The following is a 4768-nucleotide window of genomic DNA, read 5'->3' as shown; positions in this document are numbered from 1 at the left end:
TGAGCTGCCCAGATCTTCTTCTCGGCTCACCACCCGGCTCAGAGAGTCTGGTGATCTTCTCACTGCTCGCAGCAGAGGAGCTGGACCCATCAAAGGAGTCAGGGTCAGGACTGAGCAGCACAGGAACACCTGGATCACTTGACCACTGCTGGTTCCAGATTTACCTTTAATTGCATTCTGCTTTTTGGGTCACGTCTGGCTGTGTGTTCCTCCAGGTCACAGGGGTTACCCTCACATCTGCAAGACCCGTTGCTTTGGGACTTGCTGCCATCCCCAGGGAGCCACGCAGCAGCGCAGCAGCCAAGCTGCAGCCCCTTCCCCAGCCTCAGTGGGATCCGTCCCTGTGCTGACAGAACGTGGTGCACCTGCAGGTTGCCGTGGCCGTTCCCGATGGCGCCAACCGCAAACTGTTCCTGCTATGCTGAGAAGTATTGCCTCCTGCATTGTGCATCTAGCTCACCAAGTCCTCCAGGATTTACAGCTGGAACTGTAAAAGTGCCTTCCAAGAGCTGGACCTCATCCACGCTTGGTCTCACAGTTTGGGTGTGAGCAGATTGCTTTACGACAGTTTGTTCTCTTCTCGTCCACTTACAAAAACTAAAGCTACCGACAACAGAACCTTGCCAAGGTATTTCTTTACTTTCTGGCCCCTTCGGCCACTTCCCAGCTCTCCAAAAGGAGACGTGTGCCTGCAGCCCACCCCACAGCTCTTTGGGGCAGCTCTGGGGCAACACCACCCCTAGGAGGGGATGCCTTTTCCCCACGCACAGCTGGTTCTGTGGCCACATGGGGTCAGGACACGGGGTTGTGAGTCACGTGGGGTCCTGCAGAATCACAGAGTTGTGGCCTTATGGAGTAGCACAGCTTTATGGGGTTCTGGGTCACAGTTACGGGGTCAGACGGGATGGTAGGGACAGATGGGCTGACATCAGGTAGGGGTCATGTGGGGTTATGTGGTCCGGGGTGAGGTGGGGGCAGGGATCCCAGAGTTCTGGGGCCACACGGCATCTGATCTCAGCGTGGTGGGGGCAGGCAGGTCAGGGAGTCACAGGGTCGTGTGGGGCTGTGGTTCACACAGGGCTGTGGGTCACGTGCAGCCATGGGGTCACGCACACACAGGGTTATGTGGTCACCTTGGGCTATGGCTCATGTGGGGTCATGGCTCGTGGCCCCACCTTCGGGCCTCAGGGACCCCAGTCCCCTCTCAGGAAGAGAGAAAACCACTCCAACACTGCCCCACACCCCCCTTTTTGCCTCAAACCACTCCTCACATCCCCCATCCCCCTACGTCCCCATACCACCCCATGTCCGTGTGCCCCATGTCCCGCCTGAAGCCCACATCAGGCGTTCTCCTGAGCAGCATTCTGCTCCTGCAGGCCGTGTCCCCATATCCCCCCACGTGCCTGTATTCCCCACAGCCCCCACAGAGCCCCTCAAGGACCTTCTCAAACACAGCAGCCCTCCCACACAGCCAGCCTGGGATCTCACAGGTTCCCCGTAGTCCCCAGCAGCACCCCGTATCCCCCCAGCACTCCCACTGAACCCCCATATTTCCTTCCTAGCACCTCCCCAGCCCCATCCAGGCCCACCTGGGATCTCACAGACCCCACAGTCCCTGACAGGACCCCCATCAGCTGACGGCTGAAAGCAACGGTACAAATTCTTGCTCGTAGTCCAAAGCAGCTGAGTTTCCAGCTTTGGGATCTCAGCAGGAACTTCTCCGTCTTCCCGGCCTTGCAAATCTCAGTCAGCAGACAAGAGGGAGCAGGGAGATGCCAGCTTGCACCTTGCCTTCAGAGGATGCAATGCTAACAGCTCCCAGTCTCCTGTATCAAGCCGCTGTCGTTGGCTCCCAGGCCGAGTCTTCAGCCAACAAACACTGCTGCGCCCTCCATTGCAAGGCAAACAACTCCAAAGAAATGCTTTCGAGTGCAAAAGTGCCCGCAAAGCAGTGTTGATGGCCTCATGTTGATTTGAGACGCTCCCCACTGGTTTCAGACGGCACCCGGTGTCTCAAATCAGTGAGCAGCAAAATGCTCATCTTCGAGAGGGGTGACATAAATATGATATAACAAACAGAAGGCAGGGAGTGAGAAGACAAAAGGAAGCAGCGGAGTAATCATACACTTAACAATAGCTGTACCAGCTAAGAAATAGAGGTCCGGTATCGCAGTTCTGATCCGTGCCAGTCGTTTTCCCCACCCTGTGAGTCCCAGTTCTGTTAAAGGATGGTGAACCAGGACCCAGAGCCCGTCAGGTCAGTCTGTCGGTTGCAGTGTCGTCCGAAATCCGGGAAGAAAACTAACTGCACTGCGGTGCCGAAATGCCATTCCTTTATTCCTCACAGCACGCACCAGGTGCCAGGACCCCTCTTGGAGTGCAGGAGCTGCACTGGAACAGCTCTGACATGCACATGCGGTTCGTGGGCACACGAGCCCATTCTTTTTCAAGGACTCAGAGCTGTGCTGATGTCCTTTGGATGCCCGGTGCTTCCTCGGGTGGTCGAGTGCCCACCCGTTCTTCCCCATTTTCCACCCTCAGCTTTACCACTGAGACCTCTGACCCACTGCCATCCGCTTTCCCCGTTTGGAAGATTCCCATTGCTTTTTAGGACACAGTGAGACACTTCTTAACAACAGTGCATGTGGAGCCCAAGGGAAACGTCCCTGCACCTTTTGAGGCAAAAGATAAAAGCATTCCATTATGTCCCCAGCACAAAATTATCGAGGAGAACGAAGACCATTCGCCCACTCAAGCTGAACTGGAAAGGTTTCAGAACTATCACTCGTGGATTCCTTTTGCTAAACTAATACACAGGTCCTCAAGCTAACGTCCTAATCCCCGCTGCTAAGCAAACCAGCCTATATCAGCACGGAGTGAACAGTTCGGATGTTTGCTCTGTGGTCTCTGTTGCCTAAAGCTTCTCCTCTGGAGGCATTACGAGCAGTGATGCGTTTCCTTGGTTGGCTCCAACAGCCACACACACTCTGCTGAGCCCCCAGTAGCAGCGCATCAAGCGCTGACCGGCTCTGCAGGGCCATTTTCAGCACTTGTGAGTTGAATTCTTCAAAAGCGTGTCCAGTCCGATCTGACCACACGTGGCCTCGCCAGGTGCTGTTTTCAAAGACCATTTGATGTTTTGCCGGGAGCAAACACATCACCCAGATTCTCCGTCCAGCGGCCGGCTCTGACCTGACCTGAACTCTCGATTTGGGCAGAGGTATCACCGTACCACACTGCAACTCCCCGCGTTGCTCCAAGGTTAAATGCAAATAGAATTTTCCGTTTGAGCATCTCCGAAAGGTTCAGGATAAAAGCTGGTTCGTCCAGTTCAGGTATTGATACAGCACTTCCAGAGAGCAGGGTGTGCAGGGTAGCACCCGCTATGAAGTACAGGGGCGGCAACCCCAGCACCCACACGTCTCTCATCAAAGCTCAGACGTTCCGACAGCCACGTGCCGAATGGAACCCGTGGACTGGTGTAACCACTACTGACCCCACGACACCTCACCGCGTCGCAAAGGCTGGACGACGGCTTTCTTCTGTGACCACATCTAAGGGACGGGAGGCAGCTCCCTCGGCTCACCTCCCAGTCTGTCAGGAAGCTGGACGCAGCAGGGAGGAGCTCCATGCAAATCATCATCGGGCTGACAAAGAGGTGAGCGAAGAATTTGTGGAAAGTGAAAAGTGTCGTTTCTGCACCGATCACTGACAAGGGGCAACTGAGCTAAAGAATTAAGCTGTAACACAACTTTAGAATTAGCTGATGTGGAATGTAAGCGTAGCGTATACATATTAGCAGCATATTTTAGAAACACAGTGACCGGATTGCCTAACAAATACCTTCTTACAAAGCTGCAATAGAATTTAAATGTTTTAAACAATGTGGGTGCAGCGTTCTGAACTAGGAAACATGCTGTGAAGTTGTTCATTCGACCGGCAAGAGTGAAATAGATTTAACAGACTGTCAAGGAGTCGGGGCCTCGACACAAAGCAGAGCTGCCCCACTCTGTGGCAATGTGAGGATGCCACGTGCAGGCTGCAGGATGCTCCCCTCCGTCCTCCTTCTGAGCTCATCTCCATGCAAGGACAGATAAATGACCAGAACAATGACCAGTGTAAAGACGGTAATTGACGAGGGGGTAATTAAACAATTAAGAGGCTATGGTTGTAAAACAGTCATCAGAGAGTTATGATCAAACTTGTTAGGAAAGCAACTGTTAGAAGGCAATTAATCAATTAAGATATTTGTGTCTGAACATTAAAAGATTGGTGCTTACCTGGTATTTGTATGACTAGTGAAGCGTCGCGGCAGAGTGTGAGCCTGCAGTGCGCAGCCAGTGAGGAACCAGGGCAGGAGATCAGCGCCGGGCAGTAGGGGATAAAAGGTGTAACGCTGCTTTCTCGGCGCCCTGCTGCTTGCGAGACGCCGCCACTGCAATCGCGAATAAAATCTGCCCTGGGAAATTATTTGGATATTTCCACCAGGGTCAAAAGGTGCCGCAGTGCAGGCAGCGCTGGTGAGCCAGGATGACCTGCAAAACCTGCCTGTGTTGACCCACGCGTGAAGTTTAACAGACCTGAGGACTGACATCACCACCCACAACCACCCAACCCAAATAATATTGGTATTATTAAGAAGCCCAGCTCTGGGAAGCAATTAGGGCAAAGCCAGCTGCCAAGGGTTAATGCCTGGCATGTGAATTCCAATGAAATAAGACAGAAGTCTGGATTGGTTGGGGGTTTTTTTGTTTGGTTTTTGGTTGTT

At 53.4% G+C, this 4768-nt stretch overlaps 1 long non-coding RNA gene across 1 annotated transcript in view; it reads right to left on the bottom strand.

Annotated features, from left to right (window-relative positions):
- Positions 1–6: 6 nt before the first annotated feature.
- Positions 7–4768, bottom strand: part of LOC109364493 — a 5770-nt gene continuing 1008 nt past the window's right edge. Inside the window, exons 3-4 of the long non-coding RNA XR_002110422.1 lie at positions 4281–4459; positions 7–3647 (exon numbers count right to left, since the gene is read on the bottom strand). This is a non-coding gene — a long non-coding RNA (uncharacterized LOC109364493). The remainder of the gene's footprint in view (positions 3648–4280; positions 4460–4768) is intronic.

Source organism: Meleagris gallopavo, unplaced genomic scaffold, assembly GCF_000146605.3.
Source record: "Meleagris gallopavo isolate NT-WF06-2002-E0010 breed Aviagen turkey brand Nicholas breeding stock unplaced genomic scaffold, Turkey_5.1 ChrUn_random_7180001862845, whole genome shotgun sequence".
Classification (NCBI taxonomy): Eukaryota; Metazoa; Chordata; class Aves; order Galliformes; family Phasianidae; genus Meleagris; species Meleagris gallopavo.
The sequence above is the reverse complement of the archived record's forward strand: the minus strand, read 5'-3'. Positions and strand labels throughout refer to the sequence as shown.